At 50.1% G+C, this 22,776-nt stretch overlaps 1 pseudogene; it reads right to left on the reverse strand.

Annotated features, from left to right (window-relative positions):
• Nucleotides 1–2,349, reverse strand: part of LOC120700975 — a 33,709-nt pseudogene extending 31,360 nt beyond the window's left edge.
• Between the last annotated feature and the right edge of the window lie 20,427 nt (nucleotides 2,350–22,776).

Raw genomic sequence — 22,776 nt, forward strand, 5'->3', positions numbered from 1 at the left:
CAGGACAATGATAATAGATATACACCATCTCTGCCAAAATATGAGCTAGGAAGGGAGGGGCTTGGAAAGTTGGATGTTTCTATGCTTTACTAATTTGGGCCTAGGCCGGTCTTTATGCACAATATTTCCAGTTAATGCACATTGCATACCAGGTTGTTTCTTAAATAATTGAAGCGAGCATACTTAGTTGGTGGGAACGTCAAACAAATTTTTTGATGGATTACAACACCAGAACACAATGTGCTATCGACATCAACATCCTATATTAGCATTCAATTCAAGCATATGGACCAACCGTGATTTCTACTTATTTACAACAATTAATAAAAGACATATAAGACTTGAGCAATTGAACAATATTCGAGCTGTAATGTAGTGGGTGAACTAAGGTTTTAAATAGCCGGCTATAGCTTCTCCTATAGACCGCTATAGCTTCTAGAAAGGACGGCCGCTATGGTATTTACCCCGCTAAAGCCGGTTATAGCCCGCTAAATTCCAGCTATAGCTCGCTAAACACTGTAACGGCAGCTTGAAAGTGATCGGGTGCTCTAACCTAAGAGGGGGAGGGGGTGAATTAGGTACTAATTAAAAACTTGACCTATGGCTCCAACTAGTTTGCACAAAACTTAAACTAATTCAAGATATCTAGATATGCAACTAGGTTGTTCTAGTGTGAAACCCCTATCCCAAAAGAGTTATGTACCCTATAGCCTTTCCTAACAAGAAACTATTCTATGAAAGTAAAGGCACAAAGGTTGCAAGTATTAAATGCGGAATCTTAAAGAGCGGGATAGGAGATAGCAAACTCTTGACTCGGGTGTTTATCCCGTGGTTCGGTTAGCCATAAAGGCACACCTACATCCATGTTGTTGTAGCACTCACTAAGAGTATTGCTACTCGGCCACCAAGTCTTTTCCGTGAACACAATCACAGTCACCTTGCCCCCGGGTTCCACTAAGGAGCTTCTCCACAAAGGATGGGGGTCTCCACGTCCCTCACACAAAGATGTCGTCGCCGCTCCACACCAAGTCGGAGGGTCGATGACGTTGCCGGCAAGCTTCGTAGCTCCAAGGAGGCCGGCGCACCAAGCTCTTGTTTGGTTCACTAGAGAACCACAGCACAAAGGCTCAAGGCCTTGCAATCTCACTCACTAAGAGCTATTCTAGCACTCACACTTTACAAGCTAGTGCTAAAAGCTAAGGATATGATCTTGATGCTCTTGTATGGCTTGGAGATGTTCTTGGGTGTGTGTGGGATGTTTAGCAACTCCAGCGAACTTCAAATGGCCGGGGTGAGGTGTATATATAGGCCACCAAGTCTTGTAGCTGTTGCTCCAATGGTCAGTACAAAATCTGCGTATCATCAGATGAACCGATGCCTCTAGCTGGGGTAGCGTCGGTTCATCCGGTCACTCATAACCCGAAGTAGCAGTTGAACTCCTGACAGCTGACGTCATTACACCGATAGAATGCATCGATGCTTCACCAGTTGAACCTGTGCTGAAGACTTGGCTCTTGCGCGACTTGCACCATCTCTGGAACACAGTACGCCCAATGCACCGATGCCCCTTTTTGAACCATCGGTTCATCCGGTACCTATAAGCTGACTTGGCTTCGATTCCCTTCTGCACCAAAATACCATGGCGTCGGTTCTTCCGGTGCTACCGACCGAAGAGGTTTCAGGGCGCTGCCCTGAGACCCCCGTAGGGGCGGCCCTTCGGGCCTAACTTTGCCTATCTTCTCTTTGTCATCACTTGAATCTAAAAGCCTTAGAATGATCATCTTAACAATCATATTAGTCCAAGTGTTGTGTGTGTCATCAATCGCCAAAACAATATATTGAAATATGGCATGAGAGGCCATTTTCTCTACACAGCTCTGCCGCTAAACATCTTAGCCGACGATTGAAAATCTTGGGGTGAACAGAATAGAAGTCTACCATCTTGGAGAGCCTCTTCTTGCGCTTGGTGTTCTTCTCAGCGAGCATGTGCTGCTTCCCAGTGCACCGGCACACGATCTTGCCCCTCCCCATCACCAGGAACCACTTGTCCAATGCCTTCCCGACACACAGACCGAACAAGACCGAATCAGCAAAGGTACCGAACAATCCAATGACTCACAGGAACCGAGGAGGAGCTAGCAAGAAAGAACCTTATGCATCTTCATCTTGTACCCCTTCTTCGCCGCCGCGACGACCGCGAACGAGGTGAAGGTGGCCGGCTTGCGGAGGAGCGGCGACGCAACGGGACGGTGGTGGCGGCCAGCGGTGTGTCGTGGGGAGCTTCCTGGCTCCGGCACAGCGGTAGACAGCGAGGGGCGCGGGGCAAGAGAGGGAGAGGGACAACGCCATGGCTTCTCCGTGCGAGTGATTCCGCTTCCGCTTTGCCTCAGATTTCGAATTGGATGGCGGAGCCCCGCGCTACCGGCTCGGCGAAGTCCCGCAGCATCGTGTCGGAGCCGAGCGGAGGAGCTAGAGGGGCGCCGCCGGATGGGGAGCCCCGTGGTGTCGGGTGGGAGCCGGGCGGAGGAGCTGGAGGGGCGGGCGCCAGACGGGAAGCCCCGCGCCACCGGCTCGGCGGAGTCCCGCGGCGTCGGGTCAGAGCCGGCGTCGAACTACGGGAGGCGACCTGGACGGGGAGGCGCAGCGGCGCGAAGAAGGGTGATGGAGGCAGGGAAGGGAGGAGAGTGGCAGGAGACAGGGTCGCGTGGAGGCGCGGAGATAGGCAGGGAGGTGCGCGTTGGAGGCAGGGAAGTTGTCGCGAATGTGGGAGGCGAAGGCCGGTTTGCAGGGTAGAAGGAAGTGGCCGGCGAGGATGGGGAGTCGGGGGAGCGGTTAGAGAGGCAGACACATTAGCGGAGCGGACCCATGGAAGGTGTTGACGACGCGGGAGGGAGGCAGAACGAAACGGCGGACACACGGACCGCCTGAACATGAGTTATGTTCTTTTCAAGTAGTGTAGAGATTGCAGGGTATTGTTATCATTCCTATTTGGTAACCACCAAAAAATGGGGAAAAAATATGGTAGCACCCAACCATAAAAAACGGCCAGTTAAGCTTTAACCGATTATATCTGCTATAGATGAGTGTGTTGTAGGAACCACCAGCCCCATTGCTATCAGAAACTGCCACCGTATTGATCATCACTTCCTCTTCCTCCACTAGTTGATGGTGGCTCACTCTACCTCGCCCTTTATCGAAAATAGCCTTCTAATTAAAAGATAATATACCACTAAGAATGACCCCACACGAGGGAATAAGTGATTGTCTAACTGCGCTAAGAATAGCCTCACCAGATAGTCTGGTGACGAGGCATTTGCACTCGTCGAACAATCCAAAGGTCCGGAGCTAACTTGGCTTGAGAAGGAAAAGAAGCAATCACGGTGGATTTCACCAATGGTATAATCTCTACCCCTATTAAAAACATAAGATATAGGTGTATCTATCTCTTTATCGTTCTGGTAAGCCCAAGGTTTTAAATAGCCGGCTATAGTTGTTTCAGAGGGAATCATCTCTCAGAAAGGCGGCTCGCAAGTGGCCTACTTTCCCAAGGTCGCCGGTGCGAGGTGCGTGTCGACGCCTAAGGTTTCCCAAAGCTTTACCCCAAACGCCCACCAAGTGCTCTTACTTGAAGCTCCTCCTCTTAGTGGCCGCGCAACGACTCCCATGGTACTCGCCATCGATCCTATTCCACATCATGTTGTCGCTAGAATTTTTCCCTCCGCCATGCTGTCACCACACTGGGGTAATCAACCAACTAGCTAAAACACGCTACCTCAACGTATCCGCAAGATATAGACTAATCACCACGAATACATCTAATCTCACTATGAACATATGGATGCATCACATATGAGAAAGAAAGCATGCATTGAAGTTGACCAAAGTCGAGACAACTAGAATAAAGAGTAGATTGATATCACCATCGTGTGTGTACATACCCTGACGAATGTTGGGGATGACTCCCGAACTCCACCATGGCACAACCTCGCAGTGAGGCCATGGCGGCTATGGGTGGCCTAAGCCATCTCCTAGGTACCCTCGAAGGCTCGCGGTGGCCGTCAGCCTCCTCCGGTCTTGGCCCTAGGTTTTTGTCGAGTTCTGGTTGGATGGATCCCCCGAGTTGAATAAGGTGCGAGCTATTTATAAGCCGAGGAAGCCACCGGTCGAAGGGGAGGCCGAACCGCCTCGGAAATGGGCTAGGCCGGCAGGCTTCATGGGCCTAGGCCGGCCGGCCTACCCTCTTTCGGGCCCGCCTCAGTCTCACCTTTCGCGTGTAGACTCCTCGCATCTTCAAGAGTTTATGTCCATCACGATTGCACCCCTTTGGATGTCGTTATCTTGGAGATATCTTCGAGGAAAGAATAGGATAGGGAATCCTTCCTTAAATCTTCATTTGCTTAGCTTAATCCCGAAGTATGTTGATCTCATCTTTGTGGGCTTGGTCCATTTGGGCTCTCTTGGAGGATAGATGTGCATGAATGGGCTTCGAATCAACATGGGCTTTGGTCCTTCCTTTGGGCTTTGGCCTTCGTCTTTCTCCGTGTTAGCGCTCGATCACGGGCCTCGTCATTTCATGCTCCAAAATAGGCCAAAAACCTGCAAAAATGAAGTTCCTCCAAAATATATGTGCAAATGTGAAAATGACCAATAATTAGGCCTGGGTTAGGATGGTTAGTGATTTTGATATTAAATTCATGCCATTATCAAGGATAAACAATTGATAAAATGGGTACTTAAGGAGCGCCAAAAGACAACAATTTGAAGAGAGGAAGAGGGCGTCCAAAGCTGACATGGGAAGAGTCAATAAAAAGGACTTGAAGGAATGGGATATCCCAAAGGAGTTATGTTTGGATAGTTGTGCTTGGAAAGAAGCTATCCATCTGCCTGAACCATGATTATGCCTTTTCTCTCTTAGTTTTCTTAAAAGCTTTTCCTTCTCCCCCTTCTCTTGCTTTCCTTTTTTTTGTCTTTTTTTGTTGGGTTTTAACTCTAGCCTACCCCAACTTGATTGGGACTGAAAGGCTATGTTGTTGTTGTTGTTGTAGTAAGAGCAGGCTCACCTGCAGGTTGTGCAACCTTGTGCTTATTTGCTGCCTGTGAAACCGAGGCAACACCCTTTTGCTTGTTGGGGTTGGTCCCCTCATAAGGTGCAGCAGAGCCAACCTATGGAGCTCGTTGGCCACCTGAGCTCCCATTGCTCTGATTGCTGCTCGCCTGCTCCGAGAACGTGCATCAAAATTACCATCTCGATGGCCAACTCCCCTCCCACGGCCCCCTTCCATGGCCCTGTTGCCATGGATGTTTGCCTCCATCGCGAGAGAATCTGAGTTGTTCAACGTGGTTGCGCCCTTAACCAGCTCTTCCGCTATCACCATCAGATCCGCCAGCCGCCACCATACCGCCTGCCTAACTACCTCGGCATAGGTACAACTGCGGTGAAGAGTAGGGTTTCGTTTTAGCTGACAACACAATGGCACAAGTCCTTGATTGCGACTTGACCACTCAGATTGGCCCACCATAGGAATCGGTCCAGGATTTGGCCATTGGAGAACGTGTTCGAAATTTGAACTTGATGCTGCAAAACCAGCTCTGATTGGTGAATCGTCAAGTTCGACGGAGACGAGGAAATGGAGCGGCGCCATGATTCATCTAGCTTTGGCTGCAAGATGTCTCCTATAGTTCTCATCGGCGAACATCGAGGACACGGCAGAGCACCTTTCCACCTTTTCCTTTTATTCCCTTTTGGGCTGTTTGGATTGGGATAGGAATATGGAAATATAGAGTGGGATAGGGAAATATAAGATGGGATAACTTTTATACCGTGTTTGGATTGTTGGATGAGAAAATGAATGTGGGTATTAATGGAGTGGGACAGTGAAAAGATGAGAGTGAGATAGGACTACCCCAATCCCTATCCCACCCATTGCCAAATGGCCCTATTACAGTGACGATGGTTCATGAATTGTGCTTTGTGCGGATGAGAATGATGTGAGATCTGGATCGCGGCAGGAACTGTAACACCCTAATTTTGAATTTCAGTATTTATTAATAAATTAATTGGCTTTAGTTAAATTTTCTAAGGTTTATTGTGTTTAGTTGGCATTTAATCTAATTTTTGTTTCATAAGTATTAAAATTTTGCCATAGGTTTAAATTTTTGTTGCATTCATGCTGGTGCATAATTTTAAATTGAGTGTGGTTTGGATTCAAATTCAAATTTGAATTCAAACTTTGTTTGAATTAGACTTAGAAAAGAAAGAGAAAATAGAAAGGAAAACCAAAACCCTCAACCAAACCCAAACCCCACTCTAACCCGGCCCAAAAACCCACCAGCTCAAGCCCATCCTCCCTCTCCCTTCCCGCGGGTCACTTCGGCCCAGACTCCCCCGCACGGCCCGCCCCCACGGCCTGCCTTCGCGCTGCGGCCCACGCCCGCGGCCCATCACCCTTCTTTCCCCCGGTCCGCTCGCGCTCGGCCCAGCCACCGCGAGCGCTCAGCAGGCCCGCACCGCAGCCGCTCGCCGCCAGCGCGTCGCCTCTCCCCCGCCTCACCCCGCTGACACCCGGGCCCCCCTCGTCAGCTCTATCTTCCCCGTCTCCTTCGCGCGCGCCAACGGAAACCGCCGCGATCCCCGGCGAACCCCGCGCCCGAATCCCGCACGCCGAGACCGGCCCTCCCTTCTTAAACCGCCCTGGCCCTCCCCAGCGCCCCATCTCCCCACACAGCCGCCACCCCTACGCCCCAGCGCCAACCCCGCGACCTCCGCCCGACGCAGAGCACCGCGCCGCCGCGGCCACGTCGCCTTGCCGCGCCACCACCCCTGCCAAGCTCTCCCAGAACTCCGCCCCGAGTCCAGGCTTCGCCTCTAGCCCTCTAACCTCGACCACAACCTTTACAGCGCCGGAATTTCCGCCAAGGGCCGAACGCCGGTGAGTAACCCGCCTTTCGATTTCTCGCCGCCGGTGGTCCTTGACCCGTCCTGACCCCTTGGTTTGCTCCGCAGCCTCGCCCCGAGTGGGTCCGCGCCGTCCAGAAGCTCGGGAGCGCCCTCCTTCAACCCCTCCTCAAGCGCCGCCTCTGCGCCGCCGCCAAACTCGCCGCCGACCCCTCCCCGCTACGGATCCGTCCACCCCGCGCCCTCGGTGAGCCACGCCTCGGTCCGTTCTATCTTTTGGCACTAGTTTTTGTGGATCCGAAGCCCCAGCACCCCCAGAACCCCGTTCGCCGGCGATGCTCCGCCGTGCACACCCGCCACCGCCGCCACACACGCCGTTTCGAACCCCAATCCACTGCTCTGAGCGCATGTGTGCATTACGCATGCCACGGGCTTGCCCCACGACCAAAACCCGGCCCGAAGTGACCCCTGGAGCGCCGTTTTGGCCTTCCCCGTCGAGCTTGCCGCCGCGGAGCAGAGCTCCGGCGAGCTCCGCCGCCGCCCGCGCGCCCTTCTGTTCTCAGCCGTCGGATCCAAAAGCGATGGCCACGATTAGATCAACCCCCATTCAGATCCAGGCCGCCAGATCGCGATCCAACGGCCAATATCCTAGGATACCGTTTCGCTGTGGCAATTTTGTTAAAGAACCCCCCAGTTCTCCCAGAATCAACCCGCAGTCCACCTATTTTGAAAAATAATCGCAGATAGGCCCAAAACTTTGCAAGAACACCCCTGAGCTTCCTAGAATTTGAACCCGCCGTCCAGGCTTAGTCCTTTTGCGTGTTAGCCCCTAGATCTTTTCAGTATTTACGTTTCAGCCCCTGGTTTTTGTAGAAAAGCCCCTGGAACTTCAGTTTTCTTACAAATAAGCCCCTAGAACTTGTTTTTGGCCTAGTTTATGCGTTTTAGCTCCGTTTTTAGCGTTCTTTATATCCACGCGATCGTTGTGACGCGTAGAATAGTTCTAGAGTAGTTTTGTGCGCTGTTTTTATGTATTGATGTACTGTTCTTTAGTTTTTGTTAGTGTTTGCTTGTATGCTTATTTTTGTGCATTGTTTTGGCCATGTGTTCGTGAGTAGACGTTGATCCATCTGAGGAGCCCCAATACCAGTACCCGGAGCAGCCGTCTTCGGATCAGTTTGAGCAGCAGCAGGAGCAGTACGAGGAAGGCAAGTATAACATGAACAACCCATCACTTTTAAATACAATTTCACACTGCATTTTAATACTGTATGCCTTTAAGGATTTCCTAGCCACTTTATATCCTTTATATATACCTTTGGGTTGCATTTTGGTTAGTTGTGCTAGGTTGCTGCGCTATAACACACTCTGGTCCTTTTAATTAATTTGATTAATGGTTTACTTGAACTTAATTCTGAGAGTGGCACTCTGTGTGGCTTGAGTGGCTCACTTCTCGTTAAAAGATGTTTTTTTTTAGAAACATGGTTTAGGGGGCCAGCACGGTGCTTAGTGCTTGGTTGGCCACTCTCCATAAGGACCGGTTCATAGAGCGACAACCTGGGACAACAGCGCTACCACAAGGCTAGAATGGGATAGACTTGGCGTAATAACTAGATCTTTTTGGTTTGGAGTAACTTACCTGCGGGGCAAGAGTAGTAAGCTTCAATGGTCCCTGCTCCTCCGGCTTGGTCTGTGCTTGGATTGCGCTCCTGTGCTTGTACCCCCGGAGGTGGGCCCCATCGTCGCCGACCTAACTCTCGCGGTTACGCCTTACCAACGAGATTCTTTCTAAAGGCCTCGTAGTGAGTCGCTAGTCATCTCACCTAAGGAAGTGTGATGAACAACTGGCGTAGCTCACGACTTGTGGGTAAAGATGTGCAACCTCTGCAGAGTGTAAAACTGGTATACTAGCCGTGCTCACGGTTATGAGCGGCCCAGATCCTCCTTTTGATTAGTGAAGTTATCTCCTTCCGACGAGGGAGGTGCTTCTCGGGGTTTACCTTGGTGGCTTGGTTTTGGTTTGGTTTCTCAGTAGTTACATGATTAAACTTGACTAATTACTATGTAACTGGGTTAATGGTAATTCATCAACTCGTAGTAAATAGTTTTAATAAAATTTTGCCAACACTTAAAAGCTAATGCAGTTGAGTCAGCCAGCCTAGAGCCTCATAGTTTGTGTTATACTTGTTGAGTACAAGTTGTGTACTCACTCTTGCCTCTTCTCTACTTTTTCCTCTTGGCTACGCTACTGCTGCTCAGTTCCTGCCGACACGAGGGAGTTCGTCCAGCGCTACCAGGACTACGAGGACTTCTAGGTGCTTCGTCTCCCAGTCGACGTCCCTGTGGCGCCCTGCTTCAGTTTCAGAGAGCTTTATCGTATTTTGTACTTCGCTTCCGCTGTATCAGACATTTTGTCATTATTGTAATAAATAACTTTCGTATTCGCTTTATTATGTCCTTTTACGTGATATGTGCTGTGATATACTGTTCATTCTGTTGTATATACGTGTGACTTGATCCTGGCACGTATATGATTGCTCGGTTTATGTTCTTTTATAAACCGGGTGTTACAGAGTGGTATCAGAGCCGTATCGACTGTAGGACGAAGCCTAGATAGAACTGGTCGAGTTTTAGGACTTCTTCTCTCTAATCCTTGTCTGCTGAAACTATTTTACTATTATACCCCTTGACTTCTTTGACTTTTTACCCTTCTTGCCTTGATTTTTCTCTCTGAAGAATAGTTTTCGTAGATTTTGGCCTGAATCAGTCATCTGACCACCATGAGTTAGCTAGGTGACCTTTTTATAATAATACGATAGCACGTTCTGCGACGTGTTGTGTTAGTCGAGTCTTTTGCTAAACTCGGCTAAGTTGTGAAAATTGTCTGCTTGTTATTATGCTACATGCTTGATTTGGATTTTTGAATGATTGCATAGTTTTGTAGTTTAAATTTGTTTAAAGAAAATCACTCAGATGTTAAAGTTAACTAATTAATAAAATGACTTAGATCGTTGGGGGTAAAACAGTCAACTCTATCCTGTCTACTTTATCATGGCTGAGTCTTTTTCCGCTAAAGAGTTATCATATCCATCTGAGTTTATTCCTGCAATATCCTTACTCGTGAAATCTTTTGTTCAAATCAGATGGTGAACACCAGGAGCACCGGTTCCGGTTCTGGCCAGCAGCAGGGTCAGAACAATCAGGGTACTGGGATCCCGATGCCTCCACCCTTGACTCCGGAGCAGTACTTCCAGCTCCAGATGCAGATGATGGCTACCCTGAACAACACTGTTCAGGCTCTTCAGCACGCTCACACTCAGCCTCCGCCTCCTCCACCGCCGCAGCCTCGCGACAGGCGTGCTGAGTTCCTGAGGGGTCACCCGCCGACGTTCTCTCACACGTCCGACCCTCTTCAGGCTGACGACTGGCTCCGTGCAGTGGAGCGTCAGCTGGACATCGCCCAGTGCGATGACCGTGAGCGCGTCTTGTACGCAGCAGGACAGCTGCGAGGGGCAGCTTTGGACTGGTGGGAGTCCCACCCAGTTCACGACCGCGAGTCTCTCACTTGGCTCCAGTTCAGGGAGCGTTTCCGCAGCCACAACGTCCCCGCGGGCGTTATGAAGATGAAGCAGAAGGAGTTCCTTGCACTGAAGCAGGTAATCTTAAGTATAATCATTCAGTGTTTTCTTTTGAGCTAATGCCCCTTGTTCTATCCTTATGAATCCTGAGTTAATTTTCCGATATCTATCTGTCTTTGTGAATTCAGGGGACTATGTCGGTCACGGAGTATCGTGATCGTTTTCTTCAGCTGGCTCGCTACGCCCCTGCCGAGGTTGCGGATGACCGCAAGAAGCAGGAGCACTTCATGGAGGGTCTTGAGGACTACCTCCAGTACGCGCTGCTCAACCTCCGCTTCGACGACTTCAACCATCTGGTTGACAGTGCGCTCAACACTGAGCGTAAGCACTTGGAGATGGAGGACAAGAAGAGGAAGGTTGTCCCCGTTGCTTCCGGCAGCAACACTCGTCCTCGACTCCAGCAGCCCCAGCAGTACCAGCCTCAGTACCGGCCTCCTCAGCAGTACCAGCAGAGGCCACCGCAGCAGTACCCGCCTCGACAGCAGCAGGCAGGTCAGGGCCCGAGGTTACCGGCACCTCCGGCTCGTGCTCCACCAGCTCCACCAGCACCGCAGGCTCCACGTCCGGCAGCTCCTACCGGACAGCAGGCTCAGGGACCTCCTCGCACCTGCTTTCACTGCGGCCAGCCGGGGCACTACGCCAACGCTTGCCCCCGGAAGGCGCAGGTGGGACAGCAGGGACGCCCAGCTCAGCCCAGGGCGCCAGCACAGGGCAGGGTGAACCACGTGACGGCCGAGTCAGCGGCCGAGGCTCCCAACGTGGTTATTGGTACGTTCATGATTAATTCATATCCAGCTACAGTGCTTTTTGATACTGGTGCTACGCATTCCTTCATTACTCAGTCTTTTGTCGAGCATCATGGTATTCATACTAGCACATTAAAGAGGTGCCTGTTAGTATCTTCTCCGGGAGGACAGTTGAGGTCTCACACTTACTGCCCGAGAGTCAGTGTTTCTTTGAGGGGAGTAGAGTTCTGTACTGATCTGATGGTGCTAGACACCAAGGGCATTGATGTCATTCTGGGAATGGAGACTCTGGCCAAGTGGGGAGTTCGGATAGATTGTGCTCAGAGGACAGTCTTGCTATCAGCTTCCAGTGGCCAAGAGGTTGTTATCAGTGCAGTAGAGCCTTCTGGATTTCTTCATCAGATGGAGGCTAGACCCACGGACGGTATTCGCGTGGTGTCTGAATTCCCGGATGTCTTTCCGGATGATCTGCCAGGTATGCCGCCTGAACGCGCCATTGAGTTTTGCATTGATCTCTTGCCTGGCACAGCTCCTATTGCAAAGCGGCCCTACCGTATGGCACCTATAGAGCATGAAGAAGTTAAGAAGACTATTGATGAGTTGCTAGCCAAGGGCTATATCCGTCGCAGCTTCTCTCCTTGGGCTTTTCCATTGTTGCTGGTAGATAAGAAGGATGGCTCGAAGAGGATGTGTGTCGATTATCGTGAGCTGAATGCAGTCACTATCAAGAACAAGCATCCACTGCCCCGTATTGAGGATCTCTTCGATTTGCTTCGAGGTGCTCGTATATTCTCGAAGATTGATCTTCGTTCGGGCTATTTTCAGCTGAGGATCCGTCCTGGGGATATTCCGAAGACGGCATTCACCTGCAAGTACGGGCTATATGAGTATACAGTCATGTCCTTCGGCTTGACTAATGCCCCGGCTTTCTTCATGCATCTGATGAACATGGTCTTCATGGATTATCTGGATGTCTTTGTGGTGATTTTCATTGATGATATTCTGATCTTCTCCAAGACAGAAGAAGAGCACGAGGAGCATCTGAGGCTCGTGTTGCAGAGATTGAGAGAGCATCAGCTGTACGCCAAGTTCAGCAAGTGCGAGTTCTGGATTGACGAGGTGCCATTCCTCGGTCATGTTATCTCTCAGGGAGGCATTGCTGTTGATCCAAGCAAGGTGAAGGATGTGCTCGAGTGGGAGACACCGCAGACAGTGAAGGAAGTCAGATCTTTCTTGGGCTTAGCTGGATATTATCGGAGGTTCATTGAGAATTTCTCCAAGATCGCGAAGCCTTTGACTTCTTTGCTGGAGAAGAATGTGGCTTTCGTATGGACTGATGAGCGTCAGATGGCCTTTGATGAGCTGAAGAAGAGGTTGACTACGGCGCCAGTCCTAACTCTGCCAGACCAGACGAAGAGGTTCACGGTATATTGTGATGCTTCGAAGGATGGTCTTGGGTGTGTTCTGATGCAGGAGGGCAGAGTGATAGCTTATGCTTCACGGCAGCTACGCCGGCATGAGCTGAATTATCCTACTCATGATCTCGAGTTAGCCGCAGTTGTGCATGCTCTGAAGATTTGGAGGCATTACTTGTATGGGCAGCGGTGTGATATCTACACTGATCACAAGAGCCTCAAGTATATTTTCACGCAGAATGAACTGAATATGCGGCAGAGGAGATGGTTAGAGTTGGTCAAGGACTATGATCTGGAGATTCACTATCATCCGGGCAAGGCCAATGTTGTAGCAGATGCTTTGAGCAGAAGGAGTTATGTCAACATGGCCGTTGCTTTCCAGATGCCTCCAGAGTTATGCGAGGAGTTCGAGCAGTTGAGTCTGGGTTTCTTGCATCATACTTCTAGTGCAGCATTTGAGGCAGTACCGACTCTAGAGTCAGAGATCAGGCAGCATCAGAAAGATGATGAGAAGCTGCAGGAGATTCGTGAGTTGCTCAAGAAGGGCAAGGCTCCTCATTTCAGAGAGGATGATCAGGGTACCTTGTGGTACAAGAACCGGATCTGCGTGCCTGATGTGCATGATCTCCGGAAATTGATTCTGAGTGAGGCCCATGATACAGCTTACTCTATTCATCCGGGCAGCACGAAGATGTACTATGATCTGAAGGAACGTTTCTGGTGGTATGGGATGAAGCGTTCAGTGGCAGAGTACGTGGCTATTTGTGACACCTGTCAGCGTGTCAAGGCTGAGCATCAGAGGCCAGCAGGTCTATTGCAGCCTTTGAAGATTCCAGAGTGGAAATGGGAAGAAATCACTATGGACTTCATCGTTGGATTGCCTCGTACTCAGAAAGGGTACAACTCTATTTGGGTAGTAGTGGATCGTTTGACGAAGGTTGCTCACTTCATACCAGTGAACACTACTTACTCCGGTGCCAGACTTGCAGAGTTGTACATCTCTCGGATTGTCTGCTTGCATGGTGTGCCGAAGAAGATTATATCTGACAGAGGGTCTCAGTTCACCTCTCGGTTCTGGGAGCAGCTCCATGATTCGTTGGATACGAAGCTGCGCTTCAGTACGGCTTATCACCCTCAGACAGATGGGCAGACAGAGAGAACCAACCAAGTGTTGGCGGATATGCTGAGAGCTTGTGCCATTCAGTACGGTACTAGTTGGGATAAGTGCCTGTCATATGCTGAGTTTTCATATAACAACAGCTATCAGGCCAGTCTGAAGAAGTCTCCCTTTGAGGCATTGTATGGCAGAAAGTGCAGGACTCCTCTCTATTGGGATCAGATTGGTGAAAAGCAGCTCTTTGGCCCTGAGATCATAGATGATGCAGAGCAGATGGTTCAGGCTGTGCGAGAGAATCTGAGGATTGCACAGAGCAGACAGAAGAGCTATGCAGATGGCAAACGGAGAGACCTGACTTTCAGTGTTGGTGATTATGTGTACCTGAAGGTGTCTCCGATGAGAGGAATCCGCAGATTCAATGTCAAAGGGAAGTTAGCACCTCGGTATGTGGGGCCATTCAAGGTGCTAGAGCGGAAAGGCGAAGTTGCTTATCGCCTGGAGTTACCTCTCAGCCTCTCAGGAGTTCATGATGTCTTCCATATATCTCAGCTGAAGAGGTGTTTGCGAGTACCCGAGGAGCAGGCACCCCTGGATGGAGTCGATGTCCAGGAGGATCTGACTTATACTGAGCATCCGGTGAAGATTCTGGAGACATCAGAGAGGGTTACTCGGAACAAGCGCATCAAGATGTGCAGAGTTCAGTGGAGTCATCACAGTGAAGCTGAGGCTACATGGGAGCGAGAAGATGAGTTGAAGAAGACCTATCCAGATCTCTTTGCTAGCCAGCCCAGCTAAATCTCGGGACGAGATTTCTTTAAGGGGGTAGGGTATGTAACACCCTAATTTTGAATTTCAGTATTTATTAATAAATTAATTGGCTTTAGTTAAATTTTCTAAGGTTTATTGTGTTTAGTTGGCATTTAATCTAATTTTTGTTTCATAAGTATTAAAATTTTGCCATAGGTTTAAATTTTTGTTGCATTCATGCTGGTGCATAATTTTAAATTGAGTGTGGTTTGGATTCAAATTCAAATTTGAATTCAAACTTTGTTTGAATTAGACTTAGAAAAGAAAGAGAAAATAGAAAGGAAAACCAAAACCCTCAACCAAACCCAAACCCCACTCTAACCCGGCCCAAAAACCCACCAGCTCAAGCCCATCCTCCCTCTCCCTTCCCGCGGGTCACTTCGGCCCAGACTCCCCCGCACGGCCCGCCCCCACGGCCTGCCTTCGCGCTGCGGCCCACGCCCGCGGCCCATCACCCTTCTTCCCCCCGGTCCGCTCGCGCTCGGCCCAGCCACCGCGAGCGCTCAGCAGGCCCGCACCGCAGCCGCTCGCCGCCAGCGCGTCGCCTCTCCCCCGCCTCACCCCGCTGACACCCGGGCCCCCCTCGTCAGCTCTATCTTCCCCGTCTCCTTCGCGCGCGCCAACGGAAACCGCCGCGATCCCCGGCGAACCCCGCGCCCGAATCCCGCACGCCGAGACCGGCCCTCCCTTCTTAAACGGCCCTGGCCCTCCCCAGCGCCCCATCTCCCCACACAGCCGCCACCCCTACGCCCCAGCGCCAACCCCGCGACCTCCGCCCGACGCAGAGCACCGCGCCGCCACGGCCACGTCGCCTTGCCGCGCCACCACCCCTGCCAAGCTCTCCCAGAACTCCGCCCCGAGTCCAGGCTTCGCCTCTAGCCCTCTAACCTCGACCACAACCTTTACAGCGCCGGAATTTCCGCCAAGGGCCGAACGCCGGTGAGTAACCCGCCTTTCGATTTCTCGCCGCCGGTGGTCCTTGACCCGTCCTGACCCCTTGGTTTGCTCCGCAGCCTCGCCCCGAGTGGGTCCGCGCCGTCCAGAAGCTCGGGAGCGCCCTCCTTCAACCCCTCCTCAAGCGCCGCCTCTGCGCCGCCGCCAAACTCGCCGCCGACCCCTCCCCGCTACGGATCCGTCCACCCCGCGCCCTCGGTGAGCCACGCCTCGGTCCGTTCTATCTTTTGGCACTAGTTTTTGTGGATCCGAAGCCCCAGCACCCCCAGAACCCCGTTCGCCGGCGATGCTCCGCCGTGCACACCCGCCACCGCCGCCACACACGCCGTTTCGAACCCCAATCCACTGCTCTGAGCGCATGTGTGCATTACGCATGCCACGGGCTTGCCCCACGACCAAAACCCGGCCCGAAGTGACCCCTGGAGCGCCGTTTTGGCCTTCCCCGTCGAGCTTGCCGCCGCGGAGCAGAGCTCCGGCGAGCTCCGCCGCCGCCCGCGCGCCCTTCTGTTCTCAGCCGTCGGATCCAAAAGCGATGGCCACGATTAGATCAACCCCCATTCAGATCCAGGCCGCCAGATCGCGATCCAACGGCCAATATCCTAGGATACCGTTTCGCTGTGGCAATTTTGTTAAAGAACCCCCCAGTTCTCCCAGAATCAACCCGCAGTCCACCTATTTTGAAAAATAATCGCAGATAGGCCCAAAACTTTGCAAGAACACCCCTGAGCTTCCTAGAATTTGAACCCGCCGTCCAGGCTTAGTCCTTTTGCGTGTTAGCCCCTAGATCTTTTCAGTATTTACGTTTCAGCCCCTGGTTTTTGTAGAAAAGCCCCTGGAACTTCAGTTTTCTTACAAATAAGCCCCTAGAACTTGTTTTTGGCCTAGTTTATGCGTTTTAGCTCCGTTTTTAGCGTTCTTTATATCCACGCGATCGTTGTGACGCGTAGAATAGTTCTAGAGTAGTTTTGTGCGCTGTTTTTATGTATTGATGTACTGTTCTTTAGTTTTTGTTAGTGTTTGCTTGTATGCTTATTTTTGTGCATTGTTTTGGCCATGTGTTCGTGAGTAGACGTTGATCCATCTGAGGAGCCCCAATACCAGTACCCGGAGCAGCCGTCTTCGGATCAGTTTGAGCAGCAGCAGGAGCAGTACGAGGAAGGCAAGTATAACATGAACAACCCATCACTTTTAAATACAATTTCACACTGCATTTTAATACTGTATGCCTTTAAGGATTTCCTAGCCACTTTATATCCTTTATATATACCTTTGGGTTGCATTTTGGTTAGTTGTGCTAGGTTGCTGCGCTATAACACACTCTGGTCCTTTTAATTAATTTGATTAATGGTTTACTTGAACTTAATTCTGAGAGTGGCACTCTGTGTGGCTTGAGTGGCTCACTTCTCGTTAAAAGATGTTTTTTTTTAGAAACATGGTTTAGGGGGCCAGCACGGTGCTTAGTGCTTGGTTGGCCACTCTCCATAAGGACCGGTTCATAGAGCGACAACCTGGGACAACAGCGCTACCACAAGGCTAGAATGGGATAGACTTGGCGTAATAACTAGATCTTTTTGGTTTGGAGTAACTTACCTGCGGGGCAAGAGTAGTAAGCTTCAATGGTCCCTGCTCCTCCGGCTTGGTCTGTGCTTGGATTGCGCTCCTGTGCTTGTACCCCCGGAGGTGGGCCCCATCGTCGCCGACCTAACTCTCGCGGTTACGCCTTACCAACGAGATTCTTTCTAAAGGCCTCGTAGTGAGTCGCTAGTCATCTCACCTAAGGAAGTGTGATGAACAACTGGCGTAGCTCACGACTTGTGGGTAAAGATGTGCAACCTCTGCAGAGTGTAAAACTGGTATACTAGCCGTGCTCACGGTTATGAGCGGCCCAGATCCTCCTTTTGATTAGTGAAGTTATCTCCTTCCGACGAGGGAGGTGCTTCTCGGGGTTTACCTTGGTGGCTTGGTTTTGGTTTGGTTTCTCAGTAGTTACATGATTAAACTTGACTAATTACTATGTAACTGGGTTAATGGTAATTCATCAACTCGTAGTAAATAGTTTTAATAAAATTTTGCCAACACTTAAAAGCTAATGCAGTTGAGTCAGCCAGCCTAGAGCCTCATAGTTTGTGTTATACTTGTTGAGTACAAGTTGTGTACTCACTCTTGCCTCTTCTCTACTTTTTCCTCTTGGCTACGCTACTGCTGCTCAGTTCCTGCCGACACGAGGGAGTTCGTCCAGCGCTACCAGGACTACGAGGACTTCTAGGTGCTTCGTCTCCCAGTCGACGTCCCTGTGGCGCCCTGCTTCAGTTTCAGAGAGCTTTATCGTATTTTGTACTTCGCTTCCGCTGTATCAGACATTTTGTCATTATTGTAATAAATAACTTTCGTATTCGCTTTATTATGTCCTTTTACGTGATATGTGCTGTGATATACTGTTCATTCTGTTGTATATACGTGTGACTTGATCCTGGCACGTATATGATTGCTCGGTTTATGTTCTTTTATAAACCGGGTGTTACAGGAACGCATTCGTTGTACCTGCAACCACCACTGGACTCACCTAAGGATTATCCCCCACAATTTCAATGTCTTCATCGACCTTCTACTTCGAATCTGCTGCAGATGGAGCCCAGAATTTGCCGTCGACTTGCCCTAGCGTTGCCCCCACGGTGAATTTTTGTGGTTTCGGATCTGCCTGAAGTAACTCGTCAATCGTAGACGAAATGGTCTTTTCGCGCCGCAGCCACATCCACCAGAGACTCTCCTTCCTCCTGCAAAACTAGAGACTTACACTTACGGAATACCATGCGAATCGCCGGAGCAAGTATGCCATGGCGGCGGCGCATGGTGCATCCCCTTTGTCACAGTTGTGACAAAAGGTTGATCTGATCTCAGCGGAATCGCGTTGCCAGCGGACGCTCTCTGATCTAGTCTTTGCCTCTCTGGCTCTCCGCTACTGGACTGGCCAGAGCTCAGCGAGAGCTGATGCCCACTGCTGGCTGCATGCCCGACCGTCTAATCATGGCCGCCGGATGCATGCCGATGGCGAGCGAGCGAGCGGACGCGGGACGGGAGACCGAGATGTACTGCAACACCGGCAAGCTGATGGCCGCAGAGGGCGCCACGTCTCTGTTGCGGTCGCTCTCCCTAAGCAGGGTGGCATCAGATGACTAGCGATGGTCAGCCAGTCAGCCATAATGCTTGGAAGGACTAATGAGTTCATCTTTGTACTTTCATAACTGGACTTTATTATTGCATCAACAGCGACTGAAGAGGTGAAAGCGATCGGGTGCTCTGGCCTAAGAGGGGGAGGGGGTTAATTAGGCACTCTAAAAACCTTAACTTATGGCTCCAACTAGTTTGCACAAAACTTAAAGTAAAACAAGCTATCTAGATGTGCAACTACGGTTCACCTTAGTGTAAAACCCTCATCCCAAAAGAGTTTTGCAACCTTGTTGTCAGCCGAAACCCACCGGCGAGCAGCAACGGGCAACGCGAAGAGCCGGGAGGTTGCTGGGGCGCTGGCAGGCACTGCTCCCTCGTCGACGGCCCGCAATTCCGTCATGCGCCCGGAGGTTTTGTGGAAAACCGGGCGTGCCACCTGACCTATACCCGATCAGGAGGGTGTAGACGTGCTCCGAACAGTTTCCTGCATACAAAGACATGTGTAAACGTAAGTCCGAGCCATGGTCGGCTCCCCGGGACGACTCTTGCATCGGCTTTAAAGAGCCGATCGAGTCCCGGTGTCAGATTGGATCTGTAACCATCCAGATGTCGATGAATAAAGCGAATAATTGTAAAGCTGCTTCAATTAAATCTAGCTAATCTAATCCACGATGGTAAAAGCTTCACTGCCAGATCGGAACAGCCTACATGTGACTAGGCCTAATGAACGTAATAGACAACTAGACCGTAACCCAAAACAGAGGCCTAAGAACTAGCAAGAGCCGATTCCCAGAACATTCCCTATCAAGGTCAAGATAAAGCATCTACTACACCACCGGATCGTCCAATCCATTTGCAAGGCCTAACCTAGCAGATATTACGCCAACTCCTAAGATAAGAGCAAACCATAACAGATCAGATCTACTAAACATAAAAGAAGCAGAGTGTTGCTTCTGTGCGACTAATTCTATGCGACAAGAACTAGCATAAGATTGAAATGTGACAGCACAGAAACAACGTGATATTCGTAGATGATAAGCAATGAGGCATAATAGATCTACAAAAAACCATGCTACGAACATCAGGATAACTAGTATTACTCGCCATCAAAAACGCTTCAGTACGAGTAATACCAAGGTAAGAGCAAGAACTACGCTGCCCTGACCGCAGGAAGCGATCAGGGCAGCATGGCACTTACTTGGATGAAACCCTAGGATTAGGGGTGGCGATGCGCTAAGAGTTGTTGTTGTGAGACGTGATGACGCTCTCCTTCGTGAATAACAAAGGATACATATTTATAGTCCGGAGACTTGGGAAACAATCTAAACTAATCTTGTCCCGATTGGACTCTATCTCTAACCTTAAACTAAATCTAAGGATACACGGCCAATGTGGCCCATATGCTCATGCAGGAGCCGATTTACAAGCCTTCCTCAATCTTCTGCTTTAAGCCCATCTTGCTTTCGGCCCATAAATTAACCCTGTTAATTTATGGCGATAACACATGCCCCCCTGGTTTTGGCAATGATAATTCCAAAACCAATCCATCGCTTTATCTTCCCGTTAATGCTCATTAACCACTCTGCAACTACCAAAGAAGATGCAATGTCTCTGCAACTGGCTCCTCGTAGAATGTGAAACTGCCGATCCATCTTCTACCTTTTCACTATTTAACCTCCCTCTGCATCGGCTCTTCTTCACAGCAAAATTCCATCTTCTTCCCAAAGCCAGTAGCACAGAAATCATCCCAATCCTCCAGCAGCCATGGTCATCTCTTCTTCCTCCGGCTCCAACTCATTCGGAGACTCTTCTTCTTCTTCCTCTTCTCCTTCTTCTTCTTCCTCCCTCTCGGCCTCCTCCAGCGACTCTATCCCAGAGAGCCGAGAAACGACCCCCGAGTGGGACCCAACAGCGGCCTACGAGGCACTGGCTCCTCTGCACTGGGACGCAGAGGAGTTCGACTTCGGGGTCGCCTCCGAGGAGGACGAGCCCACAACTGAAGGAGAAGACCTCCGGCTCCTGTTCCAAGAGGAGTCGGAGAAGGACGAGGAAGAAGACCCCTCGTCGGACGGAGTCGACTCTTCCTCGGAAGAGGAGATCAACTCCTCCTCCGATGACGATGAGCCGATGGGCGGAAAGCCCTTTTGGTTCCTCGGGTCCTCCGAGGAGGACAGCGAGGAGGAGATCAACGGCGACGACGACGGCTGGAGCGACTCCGGGTCTGAAGGCAGCAGCAGCGCCTTCACCAGCGACGACGACGACGACGGCAGCGACGACGACAGCAGCGGGGATATGCCGGCCCGAAGCCCCAAGCGTCGTAGGTACTAGGTACCTACAAACAGTAGTAGTAGTATCGTAGGAGTAGGATCAAAAAGCCGAAGGATTGATTCCTTTGTAAAATCGGCTTTCCTTGTAATGAACTTTCCTTTTAATGAAATCGAGTTTCCCCAATTTCGTGTCTTTGTTTACCTTCCAAAAAGCCGATGGCAATGCATCAGGCTCCCATAAATATCCAAGAGCCGACGAAATTCAAACTAGAAGCAATCCGCGGAAGAATAATACTTCCAGTCTGAACCGAACTCGACGAACCCTCAAATTCGAGTGCAATTCGAAAACCAACCTCTACAAATCCGAGCAAGAACTCTTCAAGTAGCCAAAATTCGAATTAGAGCCCACAGCAAACAAACCCTAAGTCGACAGATCTGTACCATGGTAGATTCTGCAACTCGGACGACAAGCTCTGCAACCGATGATACAGCAATCTGCGGCCTGAAGGTAATATTCGGCCCAAACCTTTTAATTTTCTTCAGCTTACCAAGTTTCTGAAACTGAAACTCTGAAACATGACACCATACGCATATTTCTGAACTTCTGAACTTCAGGTGTCAGACATCCTTTTACCGCATCCCTCTAATCCAAAATCTTTCTGTCTTGGCCCACAAACCCATGAAAACCCCATAGATTTGATCTCTTGTGAAGCAAATAGGATTCCTTTTGTGAGTCAAAACATCGATTTGAACCTCTGGGCTGACTTCTTAAGAGCCTGGCCTAATCCACCTGAGAGCTGGATTACATGGTACAGCAGAGTAGCAAAAGCTCACATGCCCTTATGGCAGGATTTGAACATAGCCGATGCACTTAGTCTATCACTGTCACCCCTTGACAAAGATGAAAATCTTCTGAAAACCATCGGCTATTTCTGGTCTGATGCTCTGAATTGTTTCCTCTTTGGTCATGGACCCATGACCCCTACTCTGCTAGATGTTACCATGATCACTGGACTAGACATTAGCTCTCCTAATCCTACTGCTCACAAAATGGCAGAAGTCCCCTTCAAGGTTTCTTCCAAGGTTAACTGCACAAACTGGGGTACTTACATGAGTCAGCACATGAAAACAAAAGGTCCAGTGACTGAGAAGGAACACACAGCCTTCTTAAATCTTTGGCTAGAGCACTTCATCTTCTGTGGCCCTTCTTTAGCTCCAACTAAGAACTATCTCCCTTTGGCCTATCACTTGGCCCATGGTAATCACACCGGCCTAGGCAAACTCTTCCTCGGAGAAACATACAGATATCTCCATCTGATGACATCTAACTTGCTCAACCATAAGAAACTGAGAACCGGAGGCCCTTGGTGGTTTATTCAATTGTGGGCACAACTGTACTTCCAACATCATATTCCCAACTTCCAACGCCTAACCAAAAACTCCTTTCCTGATGAGAATGGTAAACCAATTAGATGTACTAGTTATGGCCAAGCTTTGTTCAGTCTCCCTGGCAGTAAACTGAATTCAGCAGATGCAGCAAACTGGTTCAAAGTCTTCTACAAAGGACTAGATAATCCCCTATATTTCTCATTTACTGAATCTGAATTTTTTGAGAACCCAACTGCTTTCAGACTAGATAGCTTTGCCGATGATGACAGCACTCGGCATTTGTATTCTTTGATGATTCGACCTAGCTTCCTTCCTGTCGGCATCAGCACCTCTAATAGAATTATCAAGCCAGGCTATGAATCTTACCAGCCAGTCATAGC

The sequence above is a fragment of the Panicum virgatum genome, chromosome 3K (genome assembly GCF_016808335.1).
Source record: "Panicum virgatum strain AP13 chromosome 3K, P.virgatum_v5, whole genome shotgun sequence".
Taxonomy (NCBI): Eukaryota; Viridiplantae; Streptophyta; class Magnoliopsida; order Poales; family Poaceae; genus Panicum; species Panicum virgatum.